Source organism: Pan troglodytes, chromosome X, assembly GCF_028858775.2.
Source record: "Pan troglodytes isolate AG18354 chromosome X, NHGRI_mPanTro3-v2.0_pri, whole genome shotgun sequence".
In the NCBI taxonomy this organism is placed as follows: Eukaryota; Metazoa; Chordata; class Mammalia; order Primates; family Hominidae; genus Pan; species Pan troglodytes.
In genome coordinates this window covers 89,693,190-89,712,378 of record NC_072421.2, presented here as the reverse complement: position 1 = coordinate 89,712,378, position 19,189 = coordinate 89,693,190, and the positions used below count along the sequence as shown (strand labels likewise).

Sequence of the window (19,189 nt, the reverse complement as noted above, 5' to 3'; positions counted from 1 at the left end):
AACTGCAACCTCCGTCTCCCAGGTTCAAGCGATTCTCCTGTTTCAGCCTCCTGAGTAGCTGGGATTTCAGGTATGCACCACCACGTCCAGCTAATTTTGTATTTTTAGTAGAGACGGGGTTTCTCTCTGTTGGTCAGGCTGGTCTCCAACTCCAATTTCAGGTGATCTGCCCGCCTCAGCCTCCCAAAGTGCTGGGATTGCAAGTGTGAGCCACCACACCTGGCTTGTACTAGGCTTATTTTACCCATTTATTTCACCCGCCTTGGCTCCCGTGGCACCTGAGTTGTAACCACTGAAGTGTATCTTAATTATAATATGTGACACATAAAATAGAGGAAAAGAAGAATAAGGTAGCACAACAGAACTGACTTAATAGATAGTAGCATTATAGACAGCATCTCTAAGGAAATGACTTTTAAGCTGCAACTTGAAGTATGAGAAGTATGGTGGGTGTGGCAGTGTCCTAGGCAGAAAACAGAGCAAGCGCAAAGACACAGAGGCAGGACAGCACTTCCCTTATTTGATAAAAATTAAAAATGGAGACCAGTGTGCCTGGAATATATAGTAAGCAAGGAGGAAAGTGGAATGACATAGAAAAGAGTCAAATCAGGCAGGATATTGTAGGTCATTGTAAAGATTTGAGTTTTATTCTAGATGGATTGGGAAGACATTATTATTTATGTTTTGAATATCATTCTATCTATTCTGAGAAGAATGTGATTGATGAGATGTGAGAATGAAAGTTTGCGAGACTCTAGGATACTGATACAAGAGTGTGTGGTGGATGGCCAACGGCCTGATTTAGTGTGATATCAGTAAAGATGGAGAGAAGTTGATGAGTATGACAGAGTTTGGAGGCAGAATAAATAGAGTCTGGTGAAGGATTGAATCTAGGTTGGAGTAGAAGAAATAAGGAGAGAAACTGGGCTAGTATTAGTACCATTTAATGAAATAGAGATGATGAAGAAGGAGCTAGGTTTGGTGCAGCAGAAAAGCTGTTAAAATTTAAGATACCTGTGACTTATGTCAGTGTAGGCAGTTAGAGACACAAGTTTGGAGATAAAGGAGAGTCATATGCATAGAAATGGTATTTAATACCATAGGATATGATACCATCAAGGGAAAGGTCTTAGAAAAAAAGTAGATGGTGGCCTAGTACTGACCTCTGAGAAACTACACTTACAGGTTGAGTAGGTGGTGTGACAATGATAAATTGTATGGTTACTGCCCACAAGAAACTTACAGTCTTCTAATATATACAAAAATCACTAGATTGTGATGAACCGAGTAGTAATAAGAACATGCTGTGGTGAGTTAGAGAAGGGAAGTAGTATTTATCTAGGCGGAGAAAATCAAAGACAACTTGGTAGAGAAAATTGGTTGGCATTACAGAAAAAGTTCACATAGGCCAACATGCAGTGGGTGAGGATTGGGACAGGAATTTCAGGTGAGGAATAAACTTTCCCCAAAATGTGATACAGGACAGTGTTCATGCTCCAGAAACCATAGTTGCCGTAGTTAAAGCATAGGGTAAATGGTTAAAGCAAAGGGTAGATGGAGGGCAATACATTCAGATTATGATTTTCTTTTATGTATGTATGTATTTATTTAAATTTATTTATTGAGATGGAGTGTCGCTCTGTCGCCCAGGCTGGAGTGCAGTGGCATGATCTCAGCTCACTGGAACCTCCACCTCCCAGGTTCAAGCAACTCTCCTGCCTCAGCCTCCCGAGTAGCTGGAATTACAGGTGCCCGCCACCACTCCCAGGTAAGTTTTGCAATTTTAGTAGAGACAAGGTTTCACCATGTTGGCCAGGCGGGTCTCAAACTCCCGACCTCAGGTGATCCACTCGCCTCGGCCTACCAAAGTGCTGGGATTACAGGTGTGAGCCACTGCCTGCTCCTGGCCCAGATTACGATTTTCTTAAATGTAAACATTAAGTACTCAAGAATATCACTTGGCCTTCATTCTCACTATACCACTATTTAATGTGACATCCATTGATTCTTTTATTTTTTTCTTTTCTTTGTAAAGGAATTTCTAGTAAGTTTCATAAATATAATAGGCATGTTAAGTATGACAGAAAGAAACACACATTATGAACTAAAGACTTATCATAGAAGCCATTTAGAAACTGGTCATGAAAACACCAACCAGTTCATGGCTCAATAATTTCAAAACTTGTTTCCCAAATGGTTTCATTATATTTATTTCAGGGACAGGAATAATGTTGTGGTTAACATTGTGGTTGGATTTGGTTTTTCAAGAGGTGACTGCGGCTGGGCACAGTGACTCACACCTATAATTCCAGCACTTTGGAGGCTGAGGTGGGCGGATCACCTGAGGTCAGGAGTTCGAGACCAGCCTGGCCAACATGCCAAAACCCCATCTCTACTAAAAATGCAAAAATTAGCCGGGCGTGGTGGCAGACACCTGTAATCCCAGCTACTCGGGAAGCTGAGGAAGGAGAAGCTTGAACCCGGGAGGTGGAGGTTGCAGTTAGCTGAGATCGTGCCACTGCTCTCCAGCCTCAGCAACAAGAGTGAGACTCCGTTTCAAAAAAAAAAAAAAAAACAACAGAAATGACTGCTTCTTTTTTCTTTGAAAGGGAGTCTCGCTCTGTCGCTGAACATGGTGAAACCCCATCTCTACTAAAAATACAAAAATTAGCTAGGCATGGTGGTGCACGCCTGTAGTCCCAGCTACTCGGGAGGCCGAGGCAGGAGAATCGCTTGAACCCGGAAGGTGGAGGTTGCAGTGAGCCGAGATCGCACCACTGTACTCCAGCCTGGCAACAGAGAGAGACTCCATCTCAAAAAATAAATAAATAAATAAATAAAGTAAAATCAATAAAAATTGAAAAATTGATATCATCTTTGTTTACATTTAAAAAATTTTGCTTCAACTATTCAATTATTGCTAATACGGTCCAAGAAATAGGAGAAGCATTGTGTGACAGAGTACACACATATTAGATGAGGACAAGTGTGCACTGATGGCACAAGACACCCTAGTGACTCAACATAATATGTTTACAAATACCTAAATTACTCAATGGGAGTAACTGGGCTAATTCTCAGATTGGATTAAAAACAATTTTAGGCTGGGGCGTGGTGGCTCACGCCTGTAATCCCAGCATTTTGGGAGGCCGAGGTGGGTGGATCACCTGAGGTCAGGAGTTCGAGACCAGCCTGGCCAACCTGGTGAAACCCCATCTCTACTAAAAATACAAAATTAGCTGGGCATGGTGGCAGACGCCTGTAATCCCAGCTACTTGGGAGGCTGAGGCTGGAGACTCACTTGAACCCAAGAGGCAGAGGTTGCAGTGAACCAAGATCACACCACTGCACTCCAGCCTGGGTGACAGAGCAAGACTCTGTCTCAAAAAAAAAAGAAAAAAGATAAAAAACAAAACAAAAAAAATTTTAGAAGCTATGATTAAAATGAATGATCATGCTACTAAAATTTAAAAATACATAACTCATAATTAATTTTTATAAAAATAATAGATATGTTTGTTTATCTCAGCTACATACTTATACTACTAAGAGAATAAAACATAGTCAGATAATTTAATAATTGCCTAAACCAGAAAAAGGAAGCCACTACATGAATATCTGCCAGACCTCTAAAATAATTATTATTAGTAGAAAAGACTTTATGATTAAAACATGTCAAAATCCATAGTGCATACACTATAGATAAGTGTTTTTGGAGAACCCTATGCTATTAATTTTGTTCAGTCTAAATCATTTATGCCTGAGAAGACTAAACATGTTCAAATAAGGTGTATTGTCAACTACTATTGCAGTCATGTTGTAATTGTCGCTTTGTGAAAGACATGCTGTTTTCCGCACCAAGACGTTAGCTTCCACCCATGTATGGGTCTGCTTTCTTCATGAATCTAAAAGGCATCACTCTTTCACTATGATGTCACAATAAAAATACAAGGCTAATGATCAAAAGTGTAAAATATGAATTTGACAATTAGCATTTGAATTACTTTATTAAAAGTGAATTTCTAATTATTTTGAATCTGCATTTTCACCATACTTATCTCTTTGTTTACCTTCACATCTTAGAAAAGTTAGAAAATGGTGGCCAGGCGCGGTGGCACACGCCTGTAATCCCAGCACTTTCAGAGGCCGAGGCGGGTGGATCACGAGGTCAGGAGTTCAAGACCAGCCTGGCCAAGATGGTGAAACCCCACCTCTACTAAAAATACAAAAATTAGCCAGGCGTGGTTGTAGGTGCCTATAATCCCAGATACTGGGGAGGCTGAGGCAGAGAACTGCTTGAACCCAGGAGGCGGAGTTTGCAGTGAGCCAAGATCACGCCACTGCACTCCAACTGGGGTGACAGAGAGAGACTCCGTCTCAAAAAAAAAAAAAAAAAAAGAAAAGTTAGAAAATGGTGCCATTCCATTCTACAAGTCATCAACTTTACTACATAGTTCATATGATGGATGGTATAGGCATGACTTTGTATTACATGAAAAATATCATGGCATATCACTCCTGCCCCCTTTTAGCTTATTCCATTCTAACAGTGTGTTTTGAAACTGTTATGAAGTATCATGTTAAAGTACCTGACAATATGTATCAAGACTACAAAGCTATTTCTTCTCTCAAAAAGTACAGGTAGACCAAAATGCTATTGGGTAAAAGCCTCTTGTTTAATTTTGCAAAAAATTAAAATGTGATTTACCTCACAGATAAACAATTAAATGTGTAAAATAAAAATAGAAAATGCATAAATGTGTCTTATTCAATATGCATTTAAGAGCACACACTACTTGGTAAGAAATGTGCTAGCTGTTCAGCTTGGCTTGAATACATGCATTATGTAAATTAGTTTATTTAGAAATAATAGAAATAATAAAATAATGAAGATAATAATGGAAAACTGTAGGTTTTATTACTAATGAGTTAAGTTTGTTTTGAGAAATTATTGAATTGCTTAGGGACTCCCAAAATTCCATCTCCATTTTTTCAATTTCCTATCTTTCTAATAAAGTACTTTTGGTTAATGTGGAATATCTATACCCAATAATGTACTTCAAAAAGTATGTGACATGGGTAATTTGTTGCCTATAAGGTCTGGTTCTGTAATAGCATATTGCTTTGATTTTTAAGTAATTAATCAATGGCTAGGTGTGGTGGCTCACACCTGCAATCCCAGCACTTTGGGAGGCCAAGGTGGGAGGATCACTTGAGCCCAGGAGTTGGAGACCAGTATGGGCAACATAATGAGACCTCATCTCTGCCAAAAATTAAAAAAATTAGCTGGATGTGGTGGTGCATCCCTGTAGTCCCAGCTACTCAGGAGGCTGAGGTGGGAAAATTGCTTGAGCCTGGGATGCGGAGGCTGCAGTGAGCCATGATGGCACCACAGCACTCCAGCCTGGGCAACAGAGAGACCCTGTCTCAAAAAAAACCAAGTAAATTAATTAAAAAATTAAAATTAAAAATAAATAAATAATTTATCAGATTATCTTAAGACTGCATTATATTGGCCGGGCGTGGTGGCTCACGCCTGTAATCCCAGCACTTTGGGAGGCTGAGGAGGGCGGATCATGAGGTCAGGAGATCGAAACCATCCTGGCTAACACGGTGAAACCCCGTCTTTACTAAAAATACAAAAAATTAGCTGGGCGTGGTGGCGGGCGCCTGTAGTCCCAGCTACTCGGGAGGCTGAGGCAGGAGAATGGCGTGAACCCGGGAGGTGGAGCTTGCAGTGAGCTGAGATTGCGCCACTGCACTCCATCCTAGGTGACAGAGCGAGACTCCGTCTCAAAAAAAAAAAAAAAAAAAAAAAAAAGACTGTATTATAACCAAACCAATAATATGCATGCTTAGTTTGCATTAAAATGCAATAAATTTTGGAATGAGTCAAATCTGAAAAAAAATACTAATAGAACTATTAATTTGAAAAGATACGTGTTTATACTCTAAAGCATATGTGAGGGAGGGCTGTGAGGGTAAGCCAGTCAGACAAGACTTCCTAGAAGTGGAGGGGAAAGCTGACATGTTAATTTCATTGTTTTCTGGTTTTAAGGTCTTTAAGAATGCTTTGGAATGAGTCAATACATATATATATATTCCACCCTCTTCCCTTCTTGTGAGCTTGGAGATTTTATGGTGAAGAGATCTCATGCTACTAGTACAGCAGAAAACCATATTTTAATTCTGGGGCTTAGGGTCTCGTTTAGTTACATGTTAGTTGCATCTTTTTTTCCTGAAGTCTTACTTTGCTGCCTTTAAATGAAATATTTTTATGAAACATTAAGATAATGTACATTATTATGAAGGGAAAACCAAAACTGCAGTGTTTCTGAAGGGCATATGGCTTCATAAAACTGTTGGTGGTAGATCTGTGTTGTAGGATGGAAATCTATAGCAGAAGTAATCTGTGGCTCAAGAAAAAAGGTGGCTGCCAACTACCTGCATATGAATGAAACATTTGTGGCCGTTAAGACTACTGTTTTAAAACAGCAGTATGCATGCATGACCATAAATACATTTGACATTTATACAGCCCGGCTCTAATTTCCGTGTTCTCTGCATGTGGAACAGCAAGAGCCATAAATGTTATTACACATTGCTCCTTAATATGCAAAGGTGAACCTGTATACTCAGTACATATTGCCTCAGCTTGTTAATGAGCATTTCATGGACTGTGTAACTGCTGAACTACATTCTGCTAGAAACATTGAGTTGTTCCTTCAGGCCTTATGTTTCAGCAAGCTTGTTCTCACTTTGATGTATAAATTAGAGCAATACATTGAAGGGACCCAGGGGTTACTTGATGTTGAATCTTTCCTGTGAAATTGAATATAGCTCTCTTCAAATGTGCTTCTGAAGCATTTTTTTTCCTTCCTGTATTTAATGTGGAAGAATTTCTACTGCTACAGAAATAAACCTCTAGATTAAAAATTACTTGTATTTACTTTAATAAAAAATTAGTCTATGGCCTTTCCCTTGCATTATATGAGGAAATAAGAGAGTGAATCTCAAAGAAACACTTACGCTAGTATATACAGATCCCTTTGTTATTTGTTCTTCAAGAGAATAAAGAGAGTATTTGTGTGAATATGGTATTACTTTTTTTTTTTTTTTTGAGACAGAGTTTTGGTGTTTCACCCCGGCTGGAGTAAAGTGGCCCGATCCCCGCTCACTGGAACCTCCCCACCCCCAGGTTCAAGTGAGTCTCCTGCCTCAGCCTCCCGAGTAGCTGGGATTATAGGTGTCCGCCACCACGCTCAGCTAATTTTTGTATTTTGGTAGAGACAGGGTTTTGCTATGTTGGCCAGCCTGGTCTCGAACTCCTGACCTCAGGTGATCCGCCTCGGCCTCCCAAAGTGCTAGAATTACAGGCGTGAGCCACCATGCCTACCACAGTATTACTTTTTGAGGGCTTTTCCCCTACCCTTTACAAGTTTAAAGACATAAAAGGATTGAACTGGAGGAAATCTTAGAAATCCCCAAGTTCTGAACCCTCATTTTATAGAAAAACATGTTCAGGTTCATATTGCAAAAGAGGCCTTCCCAAAAACACACAACTAATTCCCAACAAGGTTTCCTAATCCTCAGGATGGTATTCTACATACTATATAACACTACTAACCCAACATTGATTTTTTTTTAATTATAAAATAAATTTGCTGGCTGAGCACAGTGGCTCATGTCTGTAATCCCAGCACTATGAGAGGTCCAGGATGGTGGATTGCTTGAGCCCAGGAGCTCAAGACCAGCCTGGGCAACATAGTGAGACCCTGTTTCTACAAAAAAATACAAAACATTTGCTAGGCATGGTGGCACATGACTATAGTCCCATCTACTCAAGAGGCTGAGGAGTGAGGATCGCTTGAGCCCAGGATGGGGAGTTACGATGAGCCATGATTGTGCCTCTGCACTCCAGCCTGGGCAACAGAGGGAGAACCTGTCTCAAAAAATAATAATAGATAAATAAATCAATAAATAAAATAAAAATACATTTGCTAAAATAAGAAAACAGCCAGAAAGATTATCTAAGAATTTAATTTTCTTGGAGCTTTCTACATCTGTCTACACCGGCATTAATGCTAATGTATTAATATTAGTTTTGGCCTCCAATGCTATTAAAAGTTGTATTGGATCTATCTGAAAATCTAAGAAGATGGTAGAAAGAGCTGTTACTCTTTGTTCCTTGATTCTCTGTTGAGCTCAATAACTTAATGTGCCACCATGAGTAAATTTTAAAAGTTAGAAATCAGTTTTGAATTAAATAAATATTATAGGCTATTTAATAAAACATACCTTCAAGATGATCTATGAATACCAAAATAATGTCTGAATGGATTAATCCCAGTTCTGGTCAAAGTCTCAAGAAAAATTAAAAATATATTTCAAGTATGTCATTCTAAGCATTAAAAGCTAAGTGTTGAGCTAACTAAAACACTCACATTTACACACCTTACAAACATGCTGCTGCAGAGTATACACTTTACATTTTAAATTATGGGCAACTATCGCTCAGAGAAACTATGGATCTGAGAATATAATTCCACTGAAGCTATGTTACATGAGAGAGACTTAGTAGTAGAAATCTGTGATGGTTAATATTAAGTGTCAATTTGTTTGGATTGCAGGATGCAAAGTACTGTTTCTGGGTGTGTCTGTGAGGGTGTTGCCAGAGGAGATTAACATTCGAGTCAGTGAACTGGGAAAGGCCAACTCACCCTCAGTCTGGGTGGGCATCATCCAATCACCTGCCAGCACAGCTAGAAAAGGCAGTCAGAAGAAGGTGGGATAAGCCGACATGCTGAGTCTTCCTCTGGATGCTCCCTGTCCTCGAACATCAAACTCCAAGTTCTTCAGTTTTTGGACTCTTGGATTTACACCAGTGGTTTGCTAGGGGCTCTCAGGCCTTCAGCCACAGACTGAAGGCTAAACTGTTGGCTTCCCTACTTTCGAGGTTTTGGGACTCTGAATGAGCCACTACTGGCTTCCTAGCTCTTCAGCTTGCAGACAGTCTATCGTGGGACTTCATCTTGTGATCCTGTGAGTCAGTTCTCCTTAATAAACTCCCTTTAATATATACATATATACTATTAGTTCTGTCCCTCTAGAAAACCCTGACTAGTACAGTCTCCTTCTAGTTAAATACATATTTTTTCATTATTTTCTTTCTGCTTGAAACTAGAAGAATAAAATTAAACTTTATTACTCTGCAAAACTTGTGGTCTATGAGTACCTCACAATAAATATGTGTTTCATTTAACACATATTTATTGAGTGCCCAAATACAGTCATGTTGATCTAGTCTACATAGATAACTGCAATATAAAGTAGTGGTAAGAATAAATGATAATTGGTATTGGAGATCAATGGATAGAGAGGTCAGTTCCAGTTGTTATGAATTAGAAGACTTCATGGGGAGAGTTTAACTTCAAAAATGGAAAGGGACTGGGCACAGTGTCTCATGCCTGTAATCCCAACACTTTGGGAGGCGGAGGAGGGCGGATCACCTGAGGTCAGGAATTTGAGACCAGCCTGACCAAAATGGCAAAACCCCAGCCGGGCATGGTGGCGGGGGCCTGTAATCCCAGCTACTCGGGGAGGCTGAGACAGGAGAATCGCTTGAACCCGGGAGGCAGAGGTTGCAGTGAGCCGAGTTCGTGCCATTGCACTCCAGCCTGGGCGACAGAGCAAGACTCCGTCTCAAAAATAAATAAATAAATAAATAAATAAATAAATAAATAAATAAATAAATGGAAAGGACAGGTGACATTCTTTTGATCCAGTAGGGGTGCAGGGTAGGAGAGGAGAGTTTCCAAGATGGAAGCTGCAAGTTTATGCAAGTCAGGGAGCAAGGAAACCACAAGGTATGTTTAGACAATGTTCAGAAAATAAGTTTGGATGAGACAAAGTCTTTGTGTAAAGGAAGAAGCAGCAGAAACTATAATTGGGATATAAAGAACCTTGAAAGACTTTGATCTTTGCCTTTAGGAAAGTGATTTTTAAAAGTTAGAAAAGTTTACAATTTGTAATACACCTCTCCACCTTTTTAATGGAAATTCAACAGAATCAAAGCCACAATATAGAAAATAGATTAAAAGGCTAGTTTCTCAGGATCATGTCTGTGAGCCAGGATTCCTGATCCAGAGACAATGGCCCCGATGGGATGGAGCCCGAAGGCATCATCGAGAGTAACTGGAATGAGATTGTTGACAGCTTTGATGACATGAATCTCTCGGAGTCCCTTCTCCGTGACATCTACGCCTATGGTTTTGAGAAGCCCTCTGCCATCCAGCAGCAAGCCATTCTACCTTGTATCAGGGGTTATAATGTAATCGCTCAAGCCCGATCTGGGACTGGGAAAATGGCCACATTTGCCATATCGATTCTGCAGCAGATTGAATTAGATCTAAAAGCCACCCAGGCCTTGGTCCTAGCACCCACTCGAGAATTGGCTCAGCAGATACAGAAGGTGGTCATGGCACTAGTAGACTACATGGGTGCCTCCTGTCATGCCTGTATCAGGGGCACCAATATGCGTGCTGAGGTGCAGAAACTGCAGATGGAAGCTCCCCACATCATCGTGGGTACCCCTAGCCGTGTGTTTGATATGCTTAACCAGAGATACCTGTCTCCCAAATACATCAAGATGTTTGTACTGGATGAAGCTGACGAAATGTTAAGCCGTGGATTCAAGGACCAGATCTATGACATATTCCAAAAGCTCAACAGCAACACCCAGGTAGTTTTGCTGTCAGCTACAATGCCTTCTGATGTGCTTGAGGTGATCAAGAAGTTCATGAGGGACCCCATTCGGATTCTTGTCAAGAAGGAAGAGTTGACCCTGGAGGGTATCCGCCAATTCTACATCAACGTGGAACAAGAGGAGTGGAAGCTGGACACACTATGTGACTTGTATGAAACCCTGACCATCACCCAGGCAGTCATCTTCATCAACACCCGGAGGAAGGTGGACTGGCTCACCGAGAAGATGCATGCTCGAGATTTCACTGTCTCCGCCATGCATGGAGATATGGACCAAAAGGAGCGAGACGTGATCATGAGGGAGTTTCGTTCTGGCTCTAGCAGAGTTTTGATTACCACTGACCTGCTGGCCAGAGGCATTGATGTGCAGCAGGTTTCTTTAGTCATCAACTATGACCTTCCCACCAACAGGTAAAACTATATCCACAGAATCAGTCGAGGTGGACAGTTTGGCCATAAAGATGTGGCTATTAACATGGTGACAGAAGAAGACAAGAGGACTCTTCGAGACATTGAGACCTTCTACAACACCTCCATTGAGGAAATGCCCCCAATGTTGCTGACCTCATCTGAGGGGCTGTCCTGCCATCCAGCCCCAGCCAGGGCTCAATCTCGGGGGGCTGAGGAGCAGCAGGAGAGGGGAGGGAAGAGAGCCAAGGGATAGACATCTTGTCATTTTTTTTCTTTGAATAAATGTCACTTTTTGAGGCCAAAAAAAAAAAAAAATAGATAAAAAGGTAGGTATTATGGTTAAAGTAGAAGTGCTGTTCCTTCCCCTGAATCTAACCCCTATACACTCACTGACCTTCCTCAAATATTTCAGATCTGCAAATAGTTTTAAGCAAAAATAAGGTCATATGTTCTTCAGGGAAGTTAATCAATAAACTAAGTGTTTTAAATATAATCTAGCACTGGCGTTAATCTCTTGCACCCAAAATAGGAAATATAAATCACTGCCTTTTTTAGAGTTAATTTACACTGAAACAACTTGAGTAATTCTTCAAAGAAGCTGCAAATGATCAACTTTAGCAATTAATTATAATTAGGACTCAGGTGCCATGATTTAAAAAAAAAATTGAAAAATGGCTGAACAAACTAATAGCAAAATTTTCTTAATCATAAACTCATTATTAGGAGCCTCATGATGAATTAAATCTATAAATGGATTATCATGGTGGAATAAAAGATAAGTGAATAATTTTAAAATTAATATAAGTAAACAACACAATGATATCAAATTGTCATAAGAAAACATTATAATAAATCCCTATCTAAAAAGTGAACATGCCTATTGAAATTGTCCACACAAATGACAGTAGGTAGCAATTATAGGATGAAAATCATTAATAGATTAACTCATTTGCATTTTCCATTAAGAGAAAATATCAAAATACCAAACATTTCAGGAATTCTTTGGGAAAGAATTTGTTTCAAAAATTTAAAACAGTAGGACACTATGATGACTATACTTTTTTTTTTTTTTTTTTACCAGAACCTCACCCTATCCCAGATACTATCTGTTTGCCAAGCCTCTCTCAAATCTATGAGCCTGCCTGCTATGATGCAGCTGTCTTCTGCACAAATAGCGCATGTCTTATCTTGCCTGTCCTGATCATACACAGTTGTTCATCTTGTATACTCTCTCTTATGAAATTATAAGCTCCATAAGAGCAAAGGTTATAGCTTATAGCTGATACCTTTTTTTTTTTTTTTTTTTTTTTTTTTGGTATTCCTGGTTGTGTGATAATCAGTGCAGTTTAGAAAAATGAGCATTAGAGGCTGGGCACAGTGGCTCACGCCTGTAATCCTAGCACTTTGGGAGGCCTAGGCAGGTGGATCACGAGGTCAGGGAATCGAGACCATCCTGGCTAACAAGGTGAAACCCCGTCTCTACTAAAAATACAAAAAAATTAGCCGGGTGAGGTGGCGGGCGCCTGTAGTCCCAGCTACTCGGGAGGCTGAGGCAGGAGAATGGCGTGAACCTGGGAGGCGGAGTTTGCAGTGAGCCGAGATCGGCCACTGCACTCCAGCCTGGGCGACAGAGTGAGACTCCGTCTCAGATAAATAAATAAATAAATAAATAAATAAATAAATAAATAAATGAAAAATGAGAATTAGAGTGGGGTTGTGAAATAGCCTCAGTTCTGTCACTAACTATGTGACTTGGGAAACTATTTTATATTTCAGAATTTCAATTTTCACTTTTGTAAAATGATGACATTGGACTATATTTTCTACAGCTCTTTCAACTTAGTAATGCTGTGACTAAAGGAAACTGGATAAATAAATGCTGTTTTTTTAAAATTTCCTATACATTTTCCTTCTTACATTCTACCTTAAAATTAAAAAAAAATGAAATATTAATTTGAGGAAATTTATTTTCTTCGAGTAGCATTACATTTTTATTTAAGATGAGTAGATACAGCTCATATGAACAGTTTCTAATAGAGGGGCAACTACATTTTCATGAAAAAATTCATTTCTCATTAATAACTAGAAGCATTGAGTAGAATATGAAATTTCTAGACAGACTTGTAAAAAACTACTGATAAAACCTCATCTGTATTGCGAAAACATATGCTTAGAAAGTAGTTGACGCTGATTTTTTTTTTTTTTTTTTTTTTTTTTTTTTTAGCGTTAGGTGATTCAAATCCAGCTCAGAAAGTTTAAGGCTAATATAGAGCTTATTTTCATATTCTCCAAACCTACAGAGAATGCTGGTAATAAAATCTCACTGCTACAGACTAAACTAAATAAGGCTCATAATAATCTTTCCTTTGCCAAGTATTTAGAAGGTCTGTCCAGGTGAAAATATTTGCTGTTTGTGGAGCTACCAAAGGCCTAGAATACCCCAGATGTTGACTGCATTTACATATTAACATAACTTAAGAAAGGTTATCAGCATGTCCTGGTTCCTCTAAGAAAACAAAAGAGAGCCAGAAAGGGGTATTTGGAGCTATCAAGAATATGGTGTGCTGTGAAAAGAAATTAAATTTTTGGACCCCAAACTCATTTATCCAAAGGGAAAAGTCAAGCTGGGAACTGAGTCACACAAACCTGCCTCCCCCTTTTGGTTCCTCGATGAGATGGCTACCAGATGAAAGGCTACCCGCCTCCCCCATATTTTGCCCACAAGGAAATTCCTGGCCAGCTGTTAAAAACTTCTCCATGGCCATGCAAATTGATAGCTTATCTTTACAGGTGCAGTCACCCAGCCTGCCAGACAAAAATGCATAGCTGATTGTTCCTCTTCCCCATTTTGTCTGTTATGTAAAATGCAGATTCTTCACATTTTTCCTCTGCCCCCCCTTGTTTATGTAAAAACTGTGTGCTTCTCAATATCCCACCCTTTCCCCTTTAAATTTGGAGCCCTCAAAATCATCTTTGGAGAAAGGCGTAGACCTGTCTCCCGGATGCATCCTTAATTTTGGCAAATAAATCTCCTAAAATGATTGAGGCTTGTCATTTTCCTCGGTTGACAGTGTCTACTGAAATTCAAAACTTTTTCTTTGATTTGTTTAGGTATCTTGTCTATATTGGCATTGGTAACTGTGAAATCTTAGTCTAAGATTTTATTTTTCTCTTTCTTTGTAAGAGCCTAAGATTTATGTATTCCAATTGAATTACTTAGTCTATACAATACAAATCTCATTTTCAATAAGCTGGAACTTTCATAGACCTTCTAATTTGTTTTATTCACAATCTTTCAAGGATAAGTTTAAAATAAAAACCCTTTTAAATATACGATTGATTTATATTTAGGGACTAATCAATCTATAAAAGTAGCTATTTCAATTATGAAGTAACTTAAAGAAAAGATTAACTGCTGAGAAAAATTGCAGCTCCATCGGTCAATAGCTAAATTATACAGTGTTTTATTCAATAACTATATCTTCAAAAAATAACTTCCTAGTCTTGAAACTATCTTTGCAAAAATTATAACTGAGGATATTATGATAGTGAAAGAGATTAGACCTAATCAGCTCCATTTTGCTTCTAACCTTTAAGCTGTCCTTGTTCATTCCTAGGCATAGGCCAAACTAACCTTGGGAAGGAATTTAGTTTATGATTTGACTCTGAAATGAAATTATAGCCCTTTCCCAAAAAGACTCCCTTCTTGCTTTGGGCCCAGACTGCCTTTGTAGGACTAACAAACTAGCTACAAGAGTAGGAATTACGTTTAGGGGTCATGCAGCTTCTGGATGCAAGAGTCTGAACCTCACCAAATTGATCCTGGAGATAACATCACTATTTTAAAACCTAAGATCAGTGCTTGAGATATTTTGCAAACCCTGCACTTGATGGATTAGCTGATACCACCCAGACCTGGCTCAACCAGTTCTGTGATCCCACCCAGGAACAGAAGACAACAAGAAAACCTCACTCCGACCCCTCTATGATTCCATCTTCAATCCGAACAATCAGTACTTCCCACTTCCCAAGCCCCTACTGCCAAGTTATCTTTAATGTTTTTTTTTTGAGATGGAATCTCCCTCTGTCACCCAGGCTGGAGTGCAGTGGCATGATCTCGGCTCACAGCAACCTCCGTCTCCTGGACTCAACCAGTAATTCTCCTACCTCAGCCTCCGGAGTAGCTGGGACTACAGGCGCCTGCCACCACGCCCAGCTAATTTTTGCATTTTTAGTAGAGACAGGGTTTCACCACGTTAGCCAGGCTGGTCTCAGGTGATCCACCCGCCTCGGCCTCCCAAAGTGCTGGGATTACAGGCATGAGCCACCGTGCCTGGCCCAAGTTATCTTTAAAAACTCCAGTCCCCAAGCATTCCTCCAAATGCTCAGGGAGGCTGATTTGAGTAATAATAAAACTCCAGTCTCCCACACAGCCGGCTCTGAGTGAATTACTCTTTCTCCATTGCAGTCCCCCTGTCTTAATAAATCGTCTCTGTCTAGGCAGTGGGCAAGGTGAACCCGTTGGGCGGTTACAGTATTACAAAACTTATAATGATAATAGAACATTTTACTTAACATTATTCAATGCTTAACAGGACATAATTTAGGTTAATATTAGGTAATCCTGACCATAGTTATCTATGCATTTTAATTCTATGTCCCTACCTCTTACGGCTTATCAAAACGAAAAGGAATAATATATCCTATAGCAAGGTTAACACTTCGTATTTCAAAGGATGAGAGGTTATGTTTACGGATGCATTATTGGAATTCTATTTAAAAAGTATTTCCTCCCACATTCTTCTATCAAAAACCAGCTATGTAGTAAAGGTCAGAGTGGAAAACAGAGTAGTCTGCATTATATTATATGTGTACCATAATGGTGAAACATTATATTGACAGATTTAGGGAAAGCTTTTTCTTTAATCATATTGAGGTATAAAAGACAAAAATCAATGGAGCCGAAAACTAACCTCAGAATGACAGTGTTTTATATTTTTCTAAGCCTCTACCAAAAATTTATTTCACTTTCCTACTTAATATTCAAAATGGATGCATGCTGATTTGAAGTACAGTGTCTTGCCAAGGCAGTCAGCCTTAGAAATACTAAATCCCTTTTACTTGTTTTAATCACAGTGTTAAATTCTCCTGAGTGAATCACAAGTCCAAGGTGGCTGAATGCACTTGCCAGTCTATTGCTATTGAAGCACCTTAATGACATAAAGAAGAAGAAACCAATGAACACTGTTATATATTTCATTTGATACTGATGTAGACATTTTGAGGAAATCTGCATTTTGAATCAGGTATGTTTTCAGAACAGATCTTGGACTACATGATGTCTAAAAACTAAATAATATCCAAGGATCCTTCATGATTAAATTCTCTTCACTCAGCTTGTCAAAGAACTCTGCTTCTTTATATCAGGACTATATTTTTTCTTTATCAGTTCATATTGTTTATATACAAAGATATTTCACAAACTATCAAATAGCACTGATAAATTAATTTGACTAGTGATTTCCTATACATATTGGTATATTGTCGATGAAAAGAGTCAAATTCTGTAAAGTATTTTAAGAGATTTATTCTGAGCCAAATATGAGTGACCATGGCCCATGACACGGCCCTCAGGAAGTCCTGAGAACATGTGCCCAAGGTGGTTGGGGGACAGCTTGGTTTTATATATTTTAGGGAAGTATGAGACATCAATCAAATACATTTAAGAAATACATTGTTTTGGTTCAGAAAGGTGGGACAACTCAAAGTGGGGGCTTTGAGTTCAAGCGATTCTCCTGCCTCAGCCTCCCGAGTAGCAGGGATTACAGGCATGTGCCAACCACGCCCTGCTAATTTTGTATTTTTAGTAGAGACAGGGTTTCTCCATGTTAGTCAGGCTGGTCTAGAACTCCCGACCTCAGGTGATCCGCCCGCCTCGGCCTCCCAAAGTACTGGGATTACAGGCGTGAGCCACCGCGCCCAGCCTCTTGGTGATTTAGACAATGGATTCCATTAACATCAAAGGGTGTTTTGAACCCAAAAGTACCTAAGACAGCTCTCAAATTTGTGAACTCAAAAGTATCTGAGACAGGTCTCAATCAGTTTAGAACGTTTATTTTGCCAAGGTTAAGGACATGCCCATGACACAGCCTCAAGAGGCCCTGAAAATATGCCCAGGGTGGTCAGGGTACAGCTTGTTTTTACATATTTTGAGGAGACATCACACGTCAATCAATACATGTAAGATTTACATTGGTTCCATCTGGAAGGGCAGACTAACTCAAAGTGATGAAGGGATTGAGGAGGGGGATTGAGGGGTGGCTTCCAGGTCATAGATGGATTTAAAAATGTTCTGATTGGCAATTGGCTGAAAGAGAGTTATCAATAGAAAGGAATGTTTGGATTAAGTTAAGGGGTGGTGGAGACCTCGATTTTATCATGCAGAGGAGGCCTCCAAGTAATAGGATTCTGAGAGAATAGATTGTAAATGTTTCTTATCAGATTTAAGATCTGTGTTGATGCTAATGCTGGTGGGATGTATAGTGAGGTATGTGCCTTCCCCTCTTCTGTCATGTCCTGAACTGGTTTTTCAGGTTAACTGTGGAATGCCCTTGGCCAAGAGGAGGGGTCCATTCAGATGATTGGATGGCCTTAGAATTTATTTTTGGTTAATAGTGCCACACAGCTAAATCCAAGAAAGTATCTTAGAAAATGTAAGTGATATCTTGTTAACTATAGAGTTAATTCAGTATTTGAATTATTTAAAAAAGATAAACCAATAAATGATAATATGGCTTTTAAAAATTTTTCCCAGTAGGAAGTTTTTATAATATTTTAATCAGCAGGTATTTGAGGAATGCCAAATCAAATAGTAGATATCAAAAACTTAGTAAAATAAATATTTATTAAAGATTAACACAAAGTGTCTGGAATTGCACAAAATTGATAAAAATATATACTGTGTGTTACTTCCAATTTTGCTCCATATTCGCATATTTTAAAAATTTGCAATAATTACTTTGCTAAGATGGCAAGAACATACACAAACAACAATGAAAAAGAACAAAATGTCTGAGTAAACATAGCCAGAATTGTTCAATAGTCATAAGAAAAATCTTTAACATAATTTAGGACAAAAATCTAGGATGGAATAAAAGAAAAGACATGATGTAATCTTGGGTAGAAGGATTCAGCATCATAAAGCTGATGATTCTCTCTAAGTTAACATCAAAATTAGTGTGATTCCAACAAGAACAGCAACATTTTTAGAGCTAGATAAATTGATTCTAACGTTAATCTGATTCAACAATCCCATTTCTAGAAATATGGATAAATGATATGTGTGAAAGATTTTTCATTACAGCACTGTTTACCATTTTATCATTTTAAAGTTGAAAATAAGTCCCAATATCCATCTATAAGGGACTGTTTATAACAGCTATGAGATAACCTACAAATATTTGTTTATATCTACATACAGAAACTCTGGAAACATATTTGAGAAACTAATAAGAATGATTAACTGTAGAGGGAAGTGTCAGGCCTCTGAGCCCAAGCCAAGCCATCACATCCCCTGTGACCTGCACGTATATGCCCGGATGGCCTGAAGTAACTAAAGAATCACAAAAGAAGTGAATATGCCCTGCCCCACCTTAACTGATGACATTCCACCACAAAAGAAGTGTAAATGGCCGGGTCCTTGCCTTAACTGATGACATTACCTTGTGAAAGTCCTTTTCCTGGCTCATCCTGGCTCAAAAAGCACCCCCACTGAGCACCTTGCGACCCCCACTCCTACCCGCCAAAGAACAAACCCCCTTTGACTGTAATTTTCCTTTACCTACCCAAATCCTATAAAACGGCCCCACCCTTATCTCCCTTCGCTGACTCTCTTTTTGGACTCAGCCCGCCTGCACCCAGGTGAAATAAACAGCCTTGTTGCTCACACAAAGCCTGTTTGGTGGTCTCTTCACACGGACGCGCATGAAATTTGGTGCCGTGAGTCGGATCGAGG

General features: G+C 39.3%; 1 protein-coding gene and 1 pseudogene across 6 annotated transcripts in view; one reads left to right on the top strand and one right to left on the bottom strand.

Annotated features, from left to right (window-relative positions):
• Nucleotides 1-19,189, bottom strand: part of PCDH11X (protocadherin 11 X-linked) — an 828,783-nt gene that overhangs the window by 491,768 nt on the left and 317,826 nt on the right. The window lies entirely within an intron of this gene.
• Nucleotides 10,104-11,481, top strand: LOC736192 (eukaryotic translation initiation factor 4A1 pseudogene; annotated as a pseudogene).